The following is a 23,247-nucleotide window of genomic DNA, read 5'->3' on the forward strand; positions in this document are numbered from 1 at the left end:
ATGAAGGTAATACTTATACAGCACATACTATACTCTGTGATTTGTTATGAGTGCTTTACGAATATTAAATGATTTAATTATCATAACAACCTTTTGAGGTAGGTACCATTATTATAACTATTTTATAAATCAGCAAAATGAAGCACAGAGAGGTTACATAGCTTGCCAAAGATCACACAGCTGGTAGATTGCAGAGCCAGGATTCGATACCAGGCAGTCTGCTTCTAGAGTCGATTCTCTTAACCACTGTGCTATAAAAACCTGAAGCTTACAAATTCCTGGGAAGTGGTTACATGTTCCCTGAGGTAAGAAAAATATTTGGATGGCTTGATTCTCCCCTGCTCTCATGTCCTTTCTATAACAAACGTCTCTCACCTCATTTTATAGACTGACTTCTAAGAGTGATGCACCTTAATGCTATTTCTGAAATTTTACTTATCTTTTAGCTGGAATTTTACCAAGTAATATTTGTCCTATCATCCTGAAAGAAAGTATTCATTCATGATGGGATACTTCTTATTAGTCAAGATTTAAGTCCAAAAAACCTTTCGTTTCCAGAAAAGCCTTTTAGACCATGCAGTCTAAAACTGTTCTTCTTTCCCCTAGCTACTTTTATAAAATTCTATGATTTTGTTTTCTTCATAGTAGTTATCACTCTTTGAAAGTATCTCATGTGTTCATGTGCTCTATTATTTTCTATTCCTTATCCCTACTAGAATATAAGGTACATGAGGACAGAAGATTTGTCTTGTTTACTACTGTGTTCTCTCTACTTGGAATATGATATGGTTAGTAAATGAATCTAGGCCCAAGCATAATTTGGTAGACTCTTGGAGGAAAATCCAGAGAGAGGGAGAGAGTTAATAAAGTCCTCTGGACTAGGAGAGATTTGCAAGTTTAAAAAGAAGTTTAAAAAGGGAAAAAAGTCAACGTACAGCTTAAAAAAGAGACCTAGTGGAAGAGACCATTTCCAATCAGCAAGGGTCACCAGCTCTTCGGAGCCAAAGCAAAGAGGTTTAGGTAGCTGTATTTGTAAGCCTGGTATGTCTCACCTTCCAGCAGAGCTGTTCTGCATGTCAATTCACCCTAGAGACTGACGTGAAGGAAGATGGCGTGTGATTTAGGAGAGTGAGGAAGTTAGCTTGAACCATGGGCATGTCATCATTTTTCCTTGACTTTTCCAGGAAGTAAAAGGGGCATCTTGTCTTTTTTCCCCCCTGGTGTCTACTGTAGAGATCTTGCCCATCCTCAGCAACATGGTCTACATGTGCTTCAGGCCTAAGCAATAAAACTAAGAGGGGGTGGAGATCATCAGCTTTTGAAGTGACTCACACTTGTTACATGAATTAGAAGACAAACTGGAGATAAGGTGATGGGGCGTGGAAGAGCAAAACGGAGAGTTAATCTTCGAAAACTAAAAATGTGAGGCTATTGATATATTTGGGTGCTTCAGAGGTGATTCATCCATGTTTGGTTGATTTTCTAGACTTTTAATTTTCTTTCCAGTGTTTGGCATTGATAGTGCCAACTTATTACCAGAGGCTGCAAAGAAGAGAGAAGACTTGAACCAGTTAATTCAGAGTTTAGAAGCAGATGCCTCAGAGCATTTGGTGGGGGAAGAGGATGATTCCCTGTTCCCCATAGTTACATGCCAGATTTTCACACTTTGAGATTTTCTTAGTCAACAATTGCCTAAAATCTGTTTTCACCTCCAGTGTGAATAGGGCATTAATCACTGAAATCTGTTTCTCACAGTTACGCTTCACACAGGGCTCCGGTTTGCTTCCAGAGTGACCTTTGGTATAAAACTTTTGTTTGCTGATGCCTGTATTTGCCACACGTCCAATGGGCAGTGAAGAATGGGAAGGGTGGGAAGGGTTTCTCAGGGAGTTGTAGACAGGGAAAGGGAACGTCAGAGAACAGGAGAACTACTGATTAGAAAGGAGAGGAAGAAAGTAGGGAACTGAAACTAATCTCCATTTAAATGAGGGATCCGGCGTTGGACCCTTTTGGTGGATACCTTTGTGGGTGCAGAGAGGAAGAGGGAAGTGCACAGGTATGGAAGCCAGAATGCCATAGATCTGAATTGCTTCCCCGAACCTCTTGCCCCAGCCTTATAGCTCTTCCAAGTATTAAACGAGATAATATATGTGAAATGTCCAGCACAGAATAGATGTTAAACAAGTGGAAATCATTATGGGCTTCATAAGTGCCCAAACTTTAAAAAAAAATTCATTTATCACGTATTTATTGAGAACTTTTAAATGCTATGTATGGTTGCATATATGTGATCACTGCCCTCCTGTCTAGGGAGTAAAGGAGCAGTAGTCATCTTTAGGAATATTTCTTAGTGACCTAGTACTATCGCTTTGCATTTACCTAACCCCTAGTGTGTACCCAGCCCTTAACTGCTTTGTAGGAAGGGAGTATACTAGTAGGAAGAGGGGGAAGTGGGCTTATGTGATGATGTTAAAGAATATGCGAGGCCAGGTTGGCATAGAAGAACAGCAGAAAGAAAGAACCTCATTTATTTATTCAGCAGACATATATAGCCTAGCAGCAAAATCTTAGCCCAAGCAGTGGGCTCTGATAGAATTTCTAGGTTAGTGGGGGCTTGGCATGAGAGAGAGTGAGGAAATAGGAGATTGTACGCATGCAAGCTCATGAAGTTGTGGGCTGAGGAGGTGAAAGAATGAGTGGATGAAGACTGTGGAAAGGGAAGGAAAAAGGGAAATCACAAGTTACAAGGAGAGTGGCCCAAGCAGTGGGTTAGGGAACCAAGCAAAGTGCTGGGGGTGGCTGAGTGGTATCAGGAAAGCAGATGGTGATCCTTGAGAAGGAGGGTGCAGATGGCATTGATGGTGAGGAGGCAGCGTGGGGTGAAGAAGAGTCCCAGCTTGGCCACCCCAGGAGGGGAGAGGCTGGAACACAACTCCCCACAGAGCTGGGTGAGCTCTGTGAGTCATTTGGCCCCCAGTGTGGCATCTGCAAGGGGTACCAGGAGGAAGGATGCAGGAGGCTGTGTGATTCTTTATGATGGGCCTTGGAGGTTAAACATGAGCCTCAAACACCCAGGAGCTCCTTGTGAGGAAAGAAAGTTCTCCTTCTAAGGAAAGAACACAAGCACCCTATTATATTCAAATCCAGTCTCCCAGGTTAGGTTTCTACTGTCTGTTTGATCTTGGGCAAGTAATGTGATTGCTCTTGGACATGGCTTTCTCATCTGTAAAATAAAAAGGTTGGGTTAGGTAATACTTAAAATACTTTTAAGCTCCAAATTCTATGATTCTGAGAAATATTTGAAGGTCTAGACTGCAGAGGACAGAGCAGACTTATTAGTCTATTACTGCTAGAGTTGCGTGTGATGGGTAACTGTTAGAAACAGTGATCAAATCCCTATGCACACTGGTGCTGAAGATAAATATTAAGCAATTGTTGCTCAAGATGTTACAAGAAGGAGGATTCTGGCTTAATGTAATAACGTTTTTAAATATTGGAGTCATCCAGTGACGGGTTGCTTTGTGTGGTAGTGAGCTCCCTGCTGCAGGAAGTGATCAATATCAGGTTGAATGATGATGTTTTGGGGGCTGCTATAAAAGGAACTCCTCCCCCTGCACCCACCTTTACAAAACATCATGAAACGTTATGCTTTCCGGCAGACTGGTTGAGCGTGTGATTGAATGGTTGAGCATGTGACTGGTTGGTGAATCCCAGCTAGTATTTCTCAGAACATGATGTCATTCATATTAGCAGGTCTCCTGTGTGGAAAAAAGGGTTTTGTGGTAAAGTAACTTTGGAGAACATTATATTAAACAACGTTAAGCAAGTTTCTCTTCTGCGAGACTTCTCAGAGACTTACATATATTCGTGTGATTATGGATTTTCTGATCATATTTGACAATAGAGTCTTTCAGAGTATCTGATAGGGATAGTGACCTACTGAACCTACTTGGAGAAACGTTGCTTTAAGCTGTTGTTTTATGTTCTAGGTCCTTTGCCGCTAGAAAGAAAGCATCAGAAATTCTCTGCTGTCCTTAGCTAGTCTGATGATGAAGCCTAATTTGGGACTTAAAGCCCTCGGGGAGGGGATGGAACTGTGGATGATACTGTTAGCCTGACTCAGCTGGTGACCTTAGATGAGTCCTTCCTTGTACCTCAGTTTCCTCATAAGTAAATGGGGAGAAATATGTTGAATCCAATCCTTTTTAGGGTTGAGGTGTCATGACAGAGTTCAAGGTAACACCCATGACATTGGAGTTTGAGTTTGAATCACCTGGGCATCTTGTTGAAGTGCAGATTCTGATTCAGCAGGTCTGCTGGGCTTGGAGTGGGGGTAGGAGCTGAGAGTCTGCATTGCTGACCCGCTCAGAGACAATGCTGGTGCAGCTGTGGTCACACTGAGCGTAGTGAAGGTCCAGTAAGCCACATAGTCTGGCCCATATCAGGAGTATCTCCTCGTAGGGAGCAGCTCAAGCGTTCTGGTGTCACCACATTTCCTGGAGATCTGGTCTGTGTTTTCAAAAGGTATTATTCCCATGGAGAAATAAGCCAGGTACCTCTCTTATGTCCCTGTGGAGGGTTTGCCTTGGGCCCCTCTGAAGGGAATCCCTCTTCCTCGTCAGCTTCCCCACCCCCTACTGCCTACAGCTCCACAGTCGGTTAAGCTATTTTTTGAGTTTGAGTTAAAACCATTTGAGACATATTTTTAACTGCGGCCTGTTTGAAAAGCTGTTAGCATTTGGCAATCATTCCATCTTCAGCTTGAATCCTGAGGAGGGTGTTTCTTTCTTTCTTTTCTTTTTTTTCCCTCCACAACCGGGCAAAAGTATATCATTTAAGAATAGTCCTGGTGCGTGGGTCCGAGAGAATGGCTGCTGCTGGGGATGGGAATGGAGATGGGGCGCGCTTCAGTCTCCACAAGATCATCACTGTTGGTGCCGCCTTTCCTGCCTGCACCCGGGCTGAGCTGGCTTTACAGTGTGAAGGGGCAGGGATGATATGAGGGCCGTCCAGCAGAGGGAGAGGGAGAGACGATGGGAGGCAGGGGCTGGGGAGGGACACAGGGCAAATGGCACCAGAACTGGGGCTGCTTGAACCTCCAGGAATGATAGCAGAATGGATACCTTTCCTGCCCATGATCCTGAGATTTTCTAGAACCAGCACATCACCATTGCCATTGTTAGGAAGCTTTTATTAAGGGCCTCCTGGGAAGTAGTGCCCATGGGAAGTTGTTTCATTTTTTATTTAAGTAACACACATAGCCTCTACACTGTGAATACCACTGTTTGAATACTTTAAAAATATTAGCTCACTTAATCCTCCTAACAACTCTATTGAGGTAGGAACTATTGTGATCCCCATTACATAGAAGGGGAAACTGAGGTGCAGAATGGTCAAGCAACTCGCCCAAGGTCCTGTGGCCTGTGGGCTGTAGAGCTGGATTCCAGCCTGTGCGGTCTGGAGCTGGAGTTCACGCCCTTTGCCACTACACTCTGCGGAGATGCAAGTCCTGCCCTCTTGGCACTCGATCTGAAAGTGGCCTGTGCCAGCTGTCCGCTCTTACCTAGCTGGTGGGAGGAATGAAGTTTAAAACAGACAAGAACTTCTGTCATAAATGGAGCAAATGATGATTTTTTTTTAAAGCAACCATCAAGCGTTAATAGGTAACTCCCTGCCACTCAAACATTCAAACCCATTAAACACTCCAAATATATCTGGACCGTATTAAAATGTGATCCCCAAGCAGGAAATTCTAGAATTGCTCTGAAAATTATCAGCGTGGGAGGAAATAGTTTCCTTCTAGCATTTTTCTTGTAAAGTTTCTGGTGAGATATTCTTGCATCATCAGTCTAGTCAAGTTGCTTGCTCCTGGGTGCTCAGGGGAAGAAGGATGCAGCGCAGGGATGCCATTCCACGTCCTAGCCAGGATCTCCCCGAGGCTGGAATCGGCAGTCCTGTCCCAGAGGCTGGTTCCTCTCAGTGGCAATGGCTGCTGAATTCAGGGAGGTGGCTGAGAGGCTTCTGCTGCTGCAAGCGCCCGAGAATATTTTATTTCCATGGAGGAAGCAGGGAAAGAAAATGAGGGTAGAGGGTTCCCCACTGGAGTTGGAAGTTAAAGACTTTTTGCCTTCCTGGGAGCTAGCCTTTCCTGCAGCCTCTTTGGGGGTGGGTGGGTAGGGGGTGCTGATACCCTGGTGGAAGGGATGCCTGGAGTGAGAAACATTCCCTGGGAACTAACCCCCTCAAAGGCCTGAATGCTTAGGCTCGCCTTTGGGCTTATGTCCTCACACGCCTGTAAATCCCACATCCACGTGTTCTCCTTCCATCCTGTGACGAACAGTTCTCTGGATTAGGTGCCGCTTGCAGAATTTGGGGAGTGTTGCTCTTGACTCCCCCCGACTCACTGCTGGCCGTGTCCTCTTGCTGGACTGCAGGTTTAACTCTTTCTGTGTAAGTTCTCTCCTTGGAGATACCAGGCCCCTCTGTATTACTGTCTACACTGCACAGTGCATGTCTAATAATACTAATTAATAAGCAGTCACTTATTAATACCACTGGAAACACCGTCACGTGGGTGACGGAATGTCAAACTCCAGGAGGCAGCAATGCAGCCCAGCTCTTGTGGGAGGAGAGGAGAGGACAGGGTAAGGGATATTCGAAAGTGGCGTTGGATGAACCGCTTTGAGCCAATAGCATTTGAGGCTGAATTCGAAATCTGCTCAGGAGCAAGGCAAGCGGGGATCTGAGACCTTGACTCAACTGCAGTGCTGGCTGGGGATTAGCAGAACTGTCTAATGCCCAATTTTTGTGATTTGGTCTTGGCTTGACAGGCCTTTGATATTCCTAGGGTGTGTTAGGGTAGAGCAGTGGGAACTCAGAAAGAGAGGACGGTACGTATACCTATTTAATGGATGAAGAAACTGAGGCCATTGACCACTATCATTGTTTCCCAAAGATTATTGAGAGAATCAGTAAGTAAAAGAAAGAACCTGTGTAATGAAGGCAAAAGACTCCCAAAGCAACCTGAAATTCACATACCAAGACTCATTAGGGCAACAGAAAGGTATATGTTAAGTCTTTTATCTATAACCCTGATTTTATAGGCATAGTCTTATTTATAAATATGCAATTGTATATATTTCGATAAATAACATAAAGCCAACTTGCTGTGAAGATTAAACGAGATAACGCATGCCAAGTGCTTACCTTAGTACCAGGCAGGTGAAAATAATGCTAACGATCAGGGCTGATAGCTGGTATGTCCTGTTAGGATCAAACCATTTGCTTACGGCCAGCCTCCAGTCTGATTGGCTCCTGCCATGCCACCTCAGAGATTAAATAGTTTAAATCTCACTCTGATAATGATAACTGATACTCCATTGTGGACCTTCCAAGTGCCATTTACTATTACAGGTGCTTTTGATATAATTGTCTCAGGAAACGTTTGAGGATGGTATCATTATCATTCCCACTTCACAGATGAGAAAGCTGAGAGTTGAAATGTTAATAACTTGGCCAAGGTCTCATGGCCAGCAAATGGTGCAGCTGGGATTTGAACTTAGATGTGCTCTTTGCAGAGCCTTGGGATCTTAACTAGGATGCTACCAAGTGGAGGCCCAGACTGGTGGTGGTGTTTATTATTATTACTGTCATTCTCATCATTATATCAACTTGACTTTTTCCCCCAGAATGTCATGGACAACTTATTCTTTTGATTGGTAATAAAATTGTTCCTTGTTCCATTCTGAAAGCACTGGTCTGGCACATTTGAGAAAAATTGGAAGAGTCCCTGTCCCATTTTGTTTTCCTCCTGACCTGAGTGAAGGCAGCAGCCTCAGAGTCAAGTGAAGAAGGTAGGTCCACCAGGGAACCTTTAACCTAATGGCCTCTGACTGTGGTCCTCGCCGCTCGGGACAGAGGTGAGAGCAGTGAAAGGCCAGGGTCTCTGAAGCCTTCAGTTGCTTCCATTGAGTCTTTCTGTAAAAAAATCAGTACCATTGCTGGTGTGGCACCATCATTTGGGCGGACACCTGATATTGCTTTATGCTTATGGTTGCATTACATGTCTTATTGTCTTTATTGTTGTCCATCTCTGCTCTTTTGTACGTATCCAGCCTCATAAATCCAGAACTATCTGAGGGAATGCTGGATCACTGAGAATGAGCGGAGTGGTAGTTAGCTAAAATGCTGTAGAGGAATGGGATAAAATGAGCCCAAAGATTTCAGAATAAAAGGCAGACTAAAAGGATACCCCAGAGTAATTGAAAGGTAAATAACACTTGAGAAGCCCAAGAAACTACTAAATGGAATAAAGTGATAATGACAAGTATACTCAAAGTATACAAGGTGAAGTAGGTAAAAAGCAAAAGGACTAAAAACAAGTAAATGATAGTACCTCAGATGTCAGAGTAAGCTAAAATATTAAAAATTAAATGATGAAATAAAGGAATGCTAACTATAGGGGCAGTCCAAAGTTAATAACCCCATGCAGGGGCAGAGGCAGACCCTTGGGCCAAGGTAGTGGACATTTGTTAAAACATTTCGGTGGGGCAGGTGTTCTGCATGTATTTTATCATTTAATTCTCGAAACAATCCTATGAAGTAAGTATAGGCATTATCTCCGTTCTGTAGGTGAAGACACTGAGACTTGGAGAGGGAAAAAAATTATTCACATCACACGAAATTTAGGTGGTCACGTTGGGATTGGAATCCAGGTACGTGTTTTAACCCTAGGTCGTCCTGTAGACATGCAGTGGACTTCTTGAGGGAATGTCCTTCCACAGCTGGTGTTTGCTGGAGGAGTCCCATGGGAGGTGACATCTGCAGGGCAGTGTGTCCTCAGACTCTCCCTTTGGGCTTATACCCTCATATTCCCCGGGGGGCCCCTTAGGTCTCTTCCTGCTGTTCCCAAAGGTGAGTCTATAGCTGCCCTGGCTAGTTCCAGCGTCCTGCTGGATCATGGTGATCCTTTACATTGTTCTTCCCACAGGAGCTCTAGACAGCTTGACCAATCCCATGCACTGTGTCCTCTGAAATTCCCTTCCACATTCTGAAAACAAATAAGGTACATGGACTTCAAGGAAGGCCAGGTAAGGAAGATATAGATCAGGAGACACGGCATTTCAGGTCTAGCATAAACTGGTGAAAGGTGAGGTGTCATACATGAAATTAATCGATTATGTGCTGGGTACCATTGAGGTATTGAAGACTGGGGACCCAAAGAAATATAAGGAAGTGAGATTATTATCTGAAAGGTAAAACAGACGGAAATGTAGACTGGTAATCCTGGAATTGCATGTGTCCATTTAAGCCCAGCCCGAATGCCACTTTAGTCTACCAAGCTTGCCTTTATATCCCCAAATCTCAAAAAAAAATGTTATCATCTGCTTCTTGACAATCCCATAGAGCTTCCTTTACGTTGCTTTCATGACTGTTACTTTTCCCTTGCTTTATAGGAACACATCTCTGTCTTCCACCAAAGCATAGAAGACTCCTTGGGGCAGGAAAGTTGACCTACTTGTTTGGTTTTTTGTGAGAATAAGGCTGAGTACACATGCCCTCAAGTTTGCTAGGATGGTTGGAAGAATGTCCGGTAAAGGGCAGAAATATAAGGACTACTACCCTCCCTGAAAAGAAGGCAATATAACGTGAGGCTGAGCAGGCAGGCTCTGGAGTTGGATACACATGAGTTCAACTTCATTTTGGTTATTTTCTGCTGTGTGACCTTAGGGGACCCTCCATAAAGCTTTGATTTCCTCAACTGTAAAATGGACCTCAGTGGTCAACAGGCAGCAAGCTCACTGGACTGAATGACCCGACCCATGTGCTGGCACGTGGTGAGTGTTCAACAGCTGTTAGCGGCTTTTCCTGCCCTTGGCGCTGGCCGGAGGAAGGACCATGTGCCATGCAGCCCTTAGAAAGGGGAGGCAGGAGAAGAAAGGGGCAGGGCTGTTTAGCCCACTGTGAGGCACCAGGGCCTGATGATGAACAGAACCTTGTGTTTGGTGCCACTGACAGCCATCCCTTGTTTAGGCTTGACTGGGGAAATGTTTTCACAAACGTGGACTACTTTGGCAAAACTGGTGATGGACTTTGAAGGGTTTGGGTGTGCAGTGGCAATGCCCTGAGCTCAGGGTGCGAGCCACAGAAGGGAACCATCCGCCTGATCCAACACAGAGCCTGATTCCTGCCTCTGTCTCTTTTAGCTCTCAGCCCCCAAAGATAGGGTGGGCTGTGCCTCTGTCTGCCTTCCCTGCCAGGAGCCCTTGGAGGGGAAGCCCCATTTGTCACCTTCATGTGTGTCCCCAGTCCCCCGCACTATGTCTTGTCTTAAGCAGGCATTCAGAGGGCTTGCAGAGAAATGGCTTTGTGTCCTAGTTACAGCCTCCACCAGATGCACAGGGCTTGCCCTAATTTTGTAAGGAGGAGTGACTGCTCAGGGAAACTGAGGCACACTGGTAGGTCAGGGTCGTCTCTACTCCCTCATTCTGCAGTGAGACACATGCATCTTCCCCAGTGAGGAAGTGGCTTAGTCTACTGAAGCTGTAAATGAGGATTTTGTCTTTAATTCCTGCTCCAGATCCAGCAAAGACCCTTCCTAGGCTGGGATGAAGGGAGAAATGAGCTCCTGACACTGCCTCTTAGTCGCAGGGGGCTGCACAGTGCCCCTCCCAGTTGATATCTTCTCAGCTGTTTGAAAAACCGTCAGGGAGGAGGTGAAGCCCTGAGCCAGGCAGCCTGGCTGTCTCTTTAAATGCCGGGGTCTGTGTGGGAGAGGGAGGGGCCGGCTCTGGAGTGCGTGAAATTCCTGGGCTCCTCCGGCAGTCTCAGGCTTAGAGCGCAGCCCTACACATCTCCTCTCGCATGCAACTCACTGAGAGCGAGAGGGAGTGTGTCCTCCCCTCTCGAAGCCGCCAGCATCTCGAGCCACCAAGGACCTGCTTTTCGCACCTCCAACACCTCCTCCCTTCTTCCCCGCCACTCCCTCCCAGAGAGAAAGAAAAAGAAAAGGAGACCGAAAGATTCCGGGATCTGAACCTCCCCAAAGAGGAAACATACCCAGCAAACTCAGTTGATTAAACATCAAACAAACAAACAGACCCCAAATCTTCTGCTCAACTGGAAAGGTAAGATGTGGGGGGAAAGGAAGGCAGGCGGCATGTGAAACAACTCGGGCTTCTTGTTGGTTCTGGGAAGAGGTCGCTCCTGAGAGGGTAGAAGTTTTCAGCTGGGAGCGACCAACCTAGATTTTTTTTTTTTTGAAGGCTGGATCGGAGAGCCTTGGCTGACCATGGGAATGGCTTTCCAACTGCCTTTCTTTTCCTTCAGTTTCTCCTGGAAGTTGGGTCCTTTTGCTCCAGATGTTGAAAAAGTCAGAGAATGTTTTAGATTTTTAATCTTTTTTAAAGTCTTTCTCTTATTTGCTTGGATTGTTAGTCTGCAGTGACGTGTACCTGTCACTTCATTTTGGGCAGATACTTTTTTTGCATTTTGTGATCACTTTTCCCCTCATTTTTTTTTTTTTTTTTTCTGGGGAAGGGGCTAGTTCAAATGAGAAAGAGAAGAAGGGAAGCTCTGAGGATCACAAGAAGAGAAAATTGAACTGAGATAGGGATTTCCCTAGCTGTTGAGGAATTGAAGGGTGTGTGTGTGTGTGTGTGTGTGTGTTTGAGTGTGATTTTTTTTTTTGGAAGATGTGTGAGGAGGTGGATCTTGAGTCTGAAGATTCAGGCTGGAGTCCTGCTATCTTGCTGTGGAGGTGGGCATACTCAGAGAAGGTGAAAAGGGAGTGTGTGTGTGTGCGCGTGTGTGCGAGCACTCCTGTTTGGATCCGCTGGAAGGGAATCTTCCTTCTCTGCCTTCCATTTGTTTATATTAATGATTTAGTAGCAGGCTTGCCTGAAAACTTCCCCTCTGTGTAAGCACTGTGGGCTTTGTAAGCTCTCAGTGACCTTAAAGCCTGGTTCGATGTATTTTTTTCTAGGCATTGTGTTGTACCCAGAGTTTTAGCTCTTTCCCTCTCTCTTTTTTTAACCACAAAACTTAACTGCTTTAGAAACATCATCTTGATGACAAGGGAAAAATATCTGTCCCCCCCCATCCCTTCCTAGGCCAGTGACGTCATACCAACCTATGGGCTCGGCTGCTTTGCAGGTGACTTACCCTGTGATTACTTGTTAAAAGAAATAAATTTCTCCCTTCTTCCATTAAATGCATTCTTCTTTTGATTTGGATGTAGAAATATCATCATGCTGTGAGAAAATTTTATTTTTGATAACCATTATTGCGGTTTAGGTAAAGTAGGATTTCTCTTCCCTGATCATTATTAAAAATGTTTTGTTTAAATACAAAGGTCAGAGATCATCCAGAGCTAGGCTAGGATGGAGCTAGACAGAGTCGGACAAGATAGGAGAGCTGGGAAAAGGGGAGCTGTCATTTCCCCGCTTCCTCCGGTCATTCCCGCTTGGGGAGATAGTTTTCTTTTACCTCCACAATCCACCCCAACATTCTTAATTCCTCCTCTGCTCTGGGTCCTGTGGATGGCCCTGGAGGGAGAGAGATGCTCCTTGTCACACCTGGAGGACCGTGTAGTTTCGGGGGGTCAGATGACCGTTTGCCTTTGTGATGAAGGTTCCAATGGAAATTTGAACTCCCAGTGCGCTGGGTGACTTAGTACCTGGGATAGTCTATCTGGGGGCACCTGGAGGTTATGTTTGGGGAGCCCGAAGAACTAGCCTTTATGAATTTGCCATTCTGGGTAGAGCCTCCCATCATCATTCAAGGGCTTGCTTCTGCATCGCCTTTCAAGTTAAAATGGTCCCGCTGGTTATGATGGGCAAGTTTACCTAAGGGCTACTGGGTACGTTGCTGAAGGATGGAGGGAAGAGAGAGACACAGCAAGGCTGGTATTTTTTTTTTTTTTTTAACCTGGCTTAATCTGCCTCAGTCATATTGGGGCGAACGATATTTCAGACGGGTGCTGGTTGTGCAGAGACATTCCTATTGTTTGACTTTTTTTTTTTTTTTTGGTTGGGGAGTGGAGAGTAAGGGCTCTTGGCCCATTTTCTGCAGCTTGGGGTTCATCTGGCGAGCCAGTCTTCCTTCTGGAAGAGGGGAAAAAGGCTGGACGCTGGAAGTTCGCTATTAAAGTGAGCAACAGGGCTGGGTTAATTTTTTAAAAACAATCGGACTGTGCGAATGGCCTTTTCTGGAGCTTTCCGGTCCTTTCTAGTGAAATAATAATTTAAAAAAATTGCTTCTTAAGATGCGGGGGCCAGAAATCAAAGGGATTCTAGATTTTGAGAGACAACTGCATCTTTGCTGCTCTGGTAGCTCCCTATTATTAATTATTAGGGGTCTGATGGAGGTCTGGCCTCCTTTTTTGTTGATTTTAATGCTGCGTTTCTACTGAACGTGTTGATGATTTGCTGCTTATATAAGGGAAAGGATGTATCGGGGTGGTTTGATGCTTGTGGTTTTGAGATCGGCTACTGAGATTGGGTGGCGGTTGATGTATTTGTCGATGTGCCTGGTAGGAAGGTCTTTTCTTTTGGGTGGTGGGGGGTAAGGGGATGGTTGGAAAATGGTAGATGAGATGCTACAGCAAATGGGGACATGAGGAGAGACGGAGGTGAGGTCGGAAGTCACCGGCTTGCAGAATTTCTGTCCTGCATCCCCCTTTCTCTCGTTCCTTGGGAAAAAAAAATCCATTATCTCTAAAAACACATTATTCTTCAATTGGCCTTTTAGAGAAAGAAGGAGAAGGAGGGGAGGGGTTAATTTGGTGAGGGGGCTTGGTTGTAATTAGCCCACTGCTGCAAAACTGAGATACAGAAATCCATCGGCACCAGCTTTGGGGGCACAGAGAGGCAGCAGAGAGATGGGGGACGACGGGTTGTCAGTCTTGGATGCACAGTGGAGCGGTGGGGTTGGCGTTTGGGTATTGTGTGTGTTTGTGTCTCTGTGTGTGTGCAGTTTTTTCCGCCCTACCACCAATTTCCCCCTCTATCCTCCCCTAATTCTGCTATTCTCTTGCTTCCATTGGCACACACCGCTCTCCCCTACCCCCATATACCCCCTCCCCGTTTCCTTTAGTCCTTTCTGTCTGGATGAGAAAATTCTGATTCTGATGGCTCTGCGGCTCTTTTTTTTTTTTTTTTTTTCCCACACAACAGTGGTGCGATGGCCTTTCCTACATGCCACACGGATGCAGCCTTCTGATAGGAGGGCTAAGTCGGCACATCTACACACGCACGCACTTTGCACACGCTCTTGCACACACACTCTCTCACACAGACACAGGCGATCAAGGGCTTGATTTCGTTTGGTTCCGCTCCCCGTTACGGCCGTCCCCACCCCTACCTCCACCATGGCTCCTCTCCACCCGTCTTCATACGGGAAATGCAGTAACGATACCCACGTCTTCTCCCCACACCGCTCTCTTCTTCCTCCTCGCCATTATTCTTTACCAAAAGCTGTGGTGTGTCGCAGTTCATGGGATTAGCATGTTGGAGAGTCTTTGGGGAGGGGACCTCATAAGAAGGGGGTTGGAATGGGGGTAGATGACATTAATGATTTTTTTTTTTTTTTGGCCAAATAAGCACCCGGTGATAATGATGCAATTTAACCATCCGTGTAATATATGTTTGCGGCACATGAGAGGAAGGTTCCACGGGGAAAGCAGAGTCTGGACTGGGTTACCTCTGGGGAGATTTGATGCCTGGACAATAGAGAGACAGATGCCCCCTCTCCACACACACATATGTATGCTCTCACACACACCAACACCCAGCTCTGCTCAGTGGGCTGTGTCAAGCCAGAGGGCACTGCAGAATCTCCCAGAGTTGTGGCTCGTGGGGAGTCTGGAGTGATGTCTTTGTCCTACCCAGCCCTCGCTCTCCGTCTGATGTCTGGTCTTAAAATTCTTGGTGGCCTTTGTGTTGCCTTTTGGGTGAGGGCTGGAGGGGTGTTTGTGTTTTGTCAAACGCCGGTGTGCTCCCAGTCGGACAACACGGATTGTCCACATGGTGCGTGCGGTTCAAGCAGGGGGTGCCTGCCTGTTCGTGCTGCGTGAGTGTGCTTGGTGGGCACGGACGCGCGCACGGCTCTGGGGAGGTGTGGGGGCGACAGGGAAAGGAGGCTCCCCTTCCCTCTCTTGTGGGGGAGGAAGGCAAAGAGCGGCGGTGTTTGGTGGGGGTGAGAAGGCGACGGAGTTTTCAGGGTAGCTGAGAAGACGGTGGGGGGAGAAGGCGCCTGTCTCCGGCGGCAAGCCTCGTGGGAGAGCCGTGCTCGCCAGAGCAGGCCCGTGGGTGGCTGTGCTCATGGAGGACGAGTGGGCGGCTGCGGACGGAAAGGGGAGAAGGGATGAGGTGGGCCAGACTGAGGGCTTCCCTGGCCACCTCGGGAGCCCTGGGCAGAGCGGGGGAGGACGGCCCTGCTCGCCCCGGCCTCAGCCACCTGCGTGGGAGGGTGGCCCGGCCTTGTGGGAGGCTCTGCAGCCCCTGAGGAGCTGCGCTCGCCCTCGGCCAGGATAGCGGCTGAGCCCCTGTGCCCTCCTGGGCTCCAGCCGTCGTAACTATCGGACGCCATTTTCCCTTCTCCTATGGTTAAAGGTGTGTCCCTCTTTATGAGCAATTACATGTGAAATTGGAAAGCATTTTTCCTAAGAGAAAAAAAAATCCTTGGGGCAAAATGCTGGTTGTTGTACGTAGCTTATGTCCCTCTCCCTTCCTGGGGCTGACCTTGAGGGGTCAGGGAGAAAGGGTTACGTCATTGCCAGAGAAAGGGGACAAATGGGGGGTAGGATGCCCCAGGGGCGAATCATTGTGCCAAACGCCGAGAGGAGAAGGCTCCTGTGTTCTCCTTACGTGACCCTCGTGTGTGGATGGGAGACTTGGAAAAGTAGAAACGTCCCTTCCAAAGCTCGCCCCCTAGAAATGTGCAGGCCTTGGTTCCTGCTGCCACCAGGCCCTGCTTCCCTCAAGCACGTACCTGCTGGGGGAGGAACCACCAGCCTCTCCGCAGCTCTGACCCTTGAGGGCCAGCCCTGGCTGCTCTGCAGATGATGAGGCGTGACTGGGCCAGCCACAGGTGGCAGTACTGGGCTCGAGCAGGGCTCTGCAGGTCTGTGCTCAAGTGAGGCCTCCGCAGAGAGGCCTCTGCTGAGTGGCCTTCTAAAATAGCGCCCCTCACCCTGACGCCCCGCTACTTTCGGCCCACGTCTCTGCCTTTCATTCCAATCAGCTGCTCACTACCTAACACTACATTACATACCGAAGTGTTAAGGTAATCTTGTCTGTCTCTCCCTCTGGAATTCAGGTTCCGTGAGGTCAGGGTCTTTGCCTGTTTTTGTTCATTGCAGTGTTCTCAGTGCCTAGGACATTTGCTGGCATGTAGTAGGTGCTCAACAAATATCTGTTGATTGGAAGAAAGAACCATATGGATTTGGTGTTGGATTTGGTGTCGGCTCTAACCTTGGAGCCTGTCTTCTGCGAACGCTGAACTTTGCCTCTGCCTGTCCCTGCCTGCAAGTCCAGATCTGCTAGAGGAATTGCAAAGTGCGACTTTCGAGTTCAATAGAAAGGTCTCCTCCATGCCTGGCTCAGACTGACTCTGCCTCCTTCATGGTCCCACTAATACTAGTTAATCATCATCATCAAGTAGTAGTAATGGTAGTGACATAGCTACCGTTTCTGAGGTACTTAACATATACCAAGTTCTGTACCAAGTTTCTTTCTTTCTTTTTTTTTTTACATTCAGTATCTCTTTTAATTTTCCAGACAACTCAGTGTAGTATACAGCTGGCCCTCTGCATCCGTGGGTTCTGCATCCTCGGATATGGAGGGCCAACTGTGCCACATCATTTTATATAAGAAACTTGAGCACCCGAAGATTTTTGAATCTGCGAGGGATCCTAGAACCAATACCCCATGGCTACCGAGGGATGACTCTGCTATTATTCCCTGCCTTTGACAGAGAGGAGACTGAGACTTAGAGAAAATAAGATAGTAAGATGGCAGATCAGGGGTTTGAGCTCAGATCTTTTTTGTTCCAGAGCCCAAGTCCGTGACCCTTATGTTACCCTGTTAGAGGTAAAAGGGAGATGAGCCATTATCTCATTCAGTGCTCTCAAATACAGATGAGAAAACTGAGGCGAAGAGAGATTAAATGGCTGGTCCAAAGTCATATGCCAAGTTTGATGCAGGGACAAAGCTGGAATCCAGGTTTTCTGGCTATCCGGGCAGTGTTCTTTCTATACCATCTTGCTGCCTGTGGGACGTGGGCCCTCTCTCAAATGGGATTGTACTGGAGGCTGCCTGAGGTGCCCTCTTAGCTTTCCTTCTTCCTTGGTCGGTGGGGGAGTGGGGTCTTGGTGAGGTGGGAGGGAGTAGATGTGCCTTTAATGAGGGCAGACTATTCCTGCCGAGCTGGAAGGAGACTGGGGCTATTCTCCAAGGTCATCAGAATCACTGGGTGCCGGTCAAGGTCATCCTCTGAGTGTGCTGGAGGAAGAGACCCCAGTGGAGTGCTCCAGATTCTTAGTCCCATGTAGCCCTGCCCATCATGGTTACTCTCAGATACAGCAGGGGCTCCATTCAGAGGTCCAAGCAGCTGGTGTCTGGATCCTGATGACCTGGGAGCTTGTGTGCTTCTCCCAGACTGGCTTAGCCCTTGCTTCTCAAGAAAGCAAGGCGTGGAGCCAGACACTAGCCTCAGTGTGTTTCATTTCCGTTTCCAGAGGCTGGCTGGAGAGCTTGAATTCATGGACTATGTGGAAGGGTCCTTACTAGTCCCTCTGCTCCAGCCCTAGGGTTGGCCTTGACCTCGACTCAGGGAGGGGATAGACATCCTAGCGTGCGTGCGTGCATGTGTGCATGTGTGGGTGTATGTTATGCTGGGGCCAGGAAGGTAGGGGAAGTGGGGGACCAGAGTAAAGTGGATTCTGAGAAGCAGGGAAGCCTTACCTTCTTCCAGGACCTTGAGACAGCGTGAGAAGCCTTTTCTGTGTGACTTTGAGGTGGGGTGACCAGATGCCCTGGTTTGTAGAGACAGGCCCATTTAGGCCTTTGTCCTAATGTAATTATTAGCTCTCAAAAATGTCCTGGTTTGGATGATAAAACATATGGTCATCCTTCTTTGAGGTGACATTACCCACTTTCTGTTCACGGGACAGAGAGAAGAGAGGCGTGTCAGATAGGGAAATGAAATTTTAGGCCAAGAAGATGGCTAGGAGAAGAGACTTCCCCCAGAGATGCTTCCATTTGTCCCCTATTTCTAAAGGATTAAGACCTTAATCTTCTGACTACTCCTGCTACCAACATGACGGCTACTAACCTAACTACCTTACTACAACTACTTCTGCTAGCCAGCATTTGAGTCCTGTGTGTCAGATACTACGCTAAGCACTTGACACGCATTGTCCCACTTAACCTTCCTACCACCCTACGAGGTGGGTACTATTAACATCTCAGTATGACAGATAAAGAAACTGAGCCCTAAAGAAGTTGAATAACATGTGCAAGGTCACGCAGGTAGGAAGTGACGAGGTCATGTTCAAACCCAGTGGCCTGGCTCCAACGCTCTGATAGCCACACTGTGTCGCAGCACCTCCGTGGGCCTGTCCTCTGATCCCCACGTCTGGGAACTTGACTCTGAGAGCCGACCCGCTTGCTGGGCTGGCTGCTCACGACCCTGGGACCTGCGGAAGATGCTGCTGCCAGTCAGTGGCCCGTTAGGCTTAGGGAGGGGAAGCCGCTGGCCCAGCAGTGGCGCTGCTGCTGGTCTTTCTGATGGTACTTTAGAGACTCTGGTTCCCATGGTGACTCAGTTACCTTCTTGCGGCTTCAGGCACCTTGTCGGGGGAGGGAGCTTAGGTTGTTTGGGATGGTGGTGGGTGGGCAGAAGGCAGAGAACCTGCAACCCGCCTCTGCTTTGCTCTGTGGCCCTGATGCCTGATGGGCCCACACTCCCCTTGGCTGTTGCAACAGGGGGTGGCCCCCAGTGGAGATTCTGGTGAATGGACAGCCACCTAGCACCTGCTCTTAGCAGAGCGTGGTGTTCTGGTGTATTTCCTGTAATGGGCAGTGTCCTCATTTGTCTGATGAGGAAACCGTTGGTCAGAAGGGTTAGCTAACTTGTCTAGGATCACACAGTGAGAAGTAGCAGACTTTGGACCCAAGCTTGGGTCTGACTCCAGAATTCATGCTGTTTCTGGGTCCTTGCACTGCCCGCTATGCTGAACCCTGGAGAAGAGGGGGTGGGAGTTGAAACATCTAAAGTGGGAGCCAGAGGAGGAGACTCCCCAGGAGGAGGTCTTCAGATCAGCTCCTGAGTGCGAGGGCTGCAGAGGGCGTCTGGGGCTCATCATCGTTCTCAGCCACCCCTGGGCCTCCTTCCCTCCTCCAGCCAGGGGAAGACAGCTGCTGACCTCTCAGCTGGATGAGTGCTCGTTCTGGTCTGGAGGGAAAGGGGAGATGGGCCCACCCACGCCTTGCAGGTACCTCTCTCCCCCATGGAGCAGCGATATATGCACTGACACCTAATCCCTCTTCCTTCCCCCTGTGTCTGTGTCATAGGGTCAGGGGTGAGAAGGGGTGGGTGATCTCCCTGCCTAGAGACTGGAGGGAGGATACACAGTGGGAGAAGCTGGGATTCCCCTGCTGGAGGACTCCAGGGAGAAAGGGGAATTTTTTCTTGCTTGAGAAGCAGAGAACATGAGAAGAGCACTTTTCTCACTGAGGGGATGGTCTGTGGCCCCCGAGCTGAGCTGCATTAGCTTCATTGCAGTCCCATTGAAGACTGTGTTTATTTTTTCAATAATGTGTTAATTAAACATCGATTTCCAGGTAGAAGAAAGGGAATTGGATTGCCAGAGCTAATGGGGTGTGAGGAGGGTGGGGAGCTGGTGAGAGGGGCCCAAGCTGGAGTCAGCGCTCTTCAGCGTCACCCCGGGACGGGTGGAGGGGAGGCAAGGCTGCCTCCTCCCCTGGCTTGAAATTTGGAATTTTCAGCTCCCCATGAGCCTTCAGGAGACGTCTTTTCTACCCTTTGGATGCCAGAGCAGATGGAGATGGCTCTTTGCTGAACCTCAATTCAAGGGGGGAGAAACAGTCATTCTTCACCTTCTCCAGCATCTTTGGTTTTTTGTTTGTTTGTTTGTTTGTTTTTTGAGTGACCCTGTGCCAGGCCTTTTGCTTGGCACCCTACATAGGTTAGCTCATTGGTTTTTAAAATAAACACAGGGGTAGTACTTTTTCTATACCCCCACTTTGGAGATGAGGAAACTGAGGCTCAGAGAAGTAGCAAACTCAAGAGCAAAGAGCTGGGCAAGCTTGGCAAGAAAAGGGGGCCCTAGAAGAGTAGAAAGTATCTGAGGTCAGCAGAATAGCCACCAAGGGTCCACGCCCCTCTAAAGGCAAAAAAGAAAAGAATGAAGCAACAGAGAATGATTTGTTATTTTATCACTGGCTGAGATGGATTGAGCTTTTGCTACGTGCCAACACCTGTGTTAAGTGCTTTGCATATACAGTTGTGAGGATGCAGTGAGTAAGTGTTAAGTAATGTTATTCCCATTTTAAAGATGAGGAAGGTGGGGCTTGAAGAGGTTAACTAACCTGCTGAGGTTGCAGAGTTGGTAAACGGCGGAGCTGGAATAAAACTTTGGTGAACAGGACTTTGGGACCTCTTTACAGTCGTGTTCTGTTGTCTCATCCACACTGAGGACACAGATGCCTGCTCAGCAAGTCACCTATAACTTCTGGGAGATAAAGACTTGGGGCCTTTAGGGTGGATTCTCCGACCAGATCCTGAGCCCCAGAAATCCCAGAGTCTTGCAATGTGAACCTCACTGTCCCTTCCTTTCTCAGCCCATGACAGCTCAGGCCGAGCCTCTGGTTGGGTGAAGGCTGTTCTGGCTGCTTGTGGTGTCTGGAGCCTGCATTAGTGAGCTGGGTGGGAAGGGTAAGTTAGAGCAGTAGTTCTTAGACTTTGCTGCATATTAGAATCACCATGTTAAAATCCCAAACCTGTGCTGCAACTCATACCAATCAAATCAATCTTTAGGGGTAAGACTCCAGGATCAGTATATTTAAAGCTTCCCAGGTGATCCATCAGACTTATAAACTGGTGGTTCAGAATAGCCTCTGCTGCAAAGCAGGTGTTCGCAGGCTAGGCTAGTTTCTGTTTCCAGAGTTAGAAGTGCAGAATTAATTGGTTACACAGACCCAGTATCCAGTGGGGCAATGCTTATATTGGTCAATTTTCTTCTCATTAGAATAGCAGCTTTCAGACTTTGGTATGCATCAAGACATCTGGGGAACTTTTACAAAATGCATATCCTTAGGCCCCACTGCAGATCTGATTCAGAAGTTCTAGGATGGCCCAGGAATCTGCATTAAAAGCAAGCACTTTCTGTGACTGGGTGAGGTCATGATATCCAGGGCCAGCCCCAGAGCCCCCTTTGTTTCATGCACATACATGTGAAGTCTTCTCTCTTTGGAGGGGTGAAAAGGTGAGGACAGAGACTGCTGTGGTCACCTGTTGATCCGTGAGGTTTGGTCGTCTTTGCTCAGGGCTGACTGTCCATTGCTAACACGAGAAGGCCTGCCCCCCTATCCTGGATCCCTGCTACTCACCACAGAGCCTTGTTTCGTGTCCTGTGTGCAGGCAGCCCTGAGGGAGGAGAAGATGATCCCAATCTGGAAACTTGGCAGCCTTCCTTCTCAGGTTTTAAAAAAATCAGAGTAAATCTCTGCACAACTTGAGTGTTCGGGAGTCTGTCAGCGGCAACCATCCCGAGTCTTCCCCCGGGATCGGTGAACAGCTTCTCTGGGGCTCATTTTAAACTTTTCTTCCAAAGCTGTCAAAAAATAGAGAATAGTCAGAGACTCTCAGAGCTGGAAGGGACCTTGGTGATCTTCCATGCCAGCGTTAATATTCTGTTCATTTATTCATCCAACAGATATTTATTAAACACCTACTATATCCAGGCACTGTACCAGGTGCTGGGAATACACAAGCCACAATCAAGAGAGATACTTGGTTTATCCCTCATGGAATTTAAACTTGGGTGGAGGGGCAGATATTATATAACACAAAGAAATACGTAATTATAAATTATGGCGAATGCTCTGAGAATTATGGAGACCTAATTTAGAATGATGGGATCAAGGGGGAAAATGATAGCTAAAGTTCTCACTATATGTAGACCCTGCTGTAAGGGTTTCATCTGTATCACTAGACTACATCCTCACAGTGAGTCTTGGAGGGAGGGAGGTACGTTATTATTGTTCCCTTGTTACAGATGAGGAAACTGAGCCGCGGAGAGGTGTCCAGGCTGGACCCAAAACTGAGGTCTGTCTGACTCTCCTACCCTCTCTAACATCCCATCTCAGAGTGGGGAGGTGGGTTGGAAAAACTGATGTTTGTGCAGAGAGAGAGCTGAAGGATGAGGTGGGGGTGAAGCAAAACCAGAGAAGTTAAGAAAATGCTGACAATCCTGGCCACGTATGGAACGCTTAGATGCTAAGCACTGTGCAAAATGCGTTATTAAAATTATCTCACTGAATTCTGCAACAACTAGGGAAAGTAGGAATTCTTATTCCCTTTTTTGCAGGCAAGGAAACTGAGGCTTTGAGAGGTAAAGTTCACAGACGGTGGACACTCTGAATCTTGCCCTCTGGGCTTCTTGCATCTCACCTGTTGGGTTTGCTAATCATGAACAGTGGGCGACAAGGGGGATTACTTCAGAGCCCTCAGGCCTGCTTGTCCTGGCTGGGGAGAACCTAGAGGAAGGAGGAACAAAGGACTTCTTTGGGGCATGGCTGCCCCTCTGTGCTGTGAGCCATCTCCATTTTTCTTTCGTCTGGCAAGAGCCCCCAGGCCAGCCTTCTTCTAGGTCTGATGGCCCAGGACCTCTGACTTGTTGCTAATTAGTTAGATGCTTGTCACCTGCAGTTCCGTCCTTCCTTTTCTGTCTGGTGCCTCGCCGAATACCCTCCCCGCGTGTTCACCTGAGGTCGCCTCTGCCCTCGAGGCATGTGGTCCCACTGGCCCACCTTGAGCTGATCTGCACTGGGCCGATGTGAGTTGAGGTGGGAAGAAGGACAGGGACTCAGGTCACAAAACTGGTCTAGAGCCACGAGAGAGAGGCAAGAATATGTGAGAAGCGGAAGGAGATGTGTTAATGGGTCATTGATAAAATACTAAATTCCTGAAAAGCTTGCCAGGACACGGGAGTTCATTTCTTCA

The 23,247-nt window shown here is 47.6% G+C and overlaps 1 protein-coding gene across 8 annotated transcripts in view; it reads left to right on the forward strand.

Annotated features, from left to right (window-relative positions):
• Nucleotides 1-10,822: 10,822 nt before the first annotated feature.
• Nucleotides 10,823-23,247, forward strand: part of NRXN3 (neurexin 3) — a 1,701,263-nt gene continuing 1,688,838 nt past the window's right edge. For 6 of the 8 annotated variants that reach the window (XR_004479740.2, XM_049705303.1, XM_033415828.2 and 3 more), the window contains exon 1: nucleotides 10,832-11,126. The gene's annotated coding sequence lies outside the window, so the exon portion shown is untranslated. Of the gene's footprint in view, nucleotides 11,127-23,247 lie in introns of all 8 variants that reach the window. The other 2 variants (XM_033415363.2, XM_033415434.2) reach the window with 1 other exon arrangement.

This window comes from Orcinus orca, chromosome 2, assembly GCF_937001465.1.
Source record: "Orcinus orca chromosome 2, mOrcOrc1.1, whole genome shotgun sequence".
Classification (NCBI taxonomy): Eukaryota; Metazoa; Chordata; class Mammalia; order Artiodactyla; family Delphinidae; genus Orcinus; species Orcinus orca.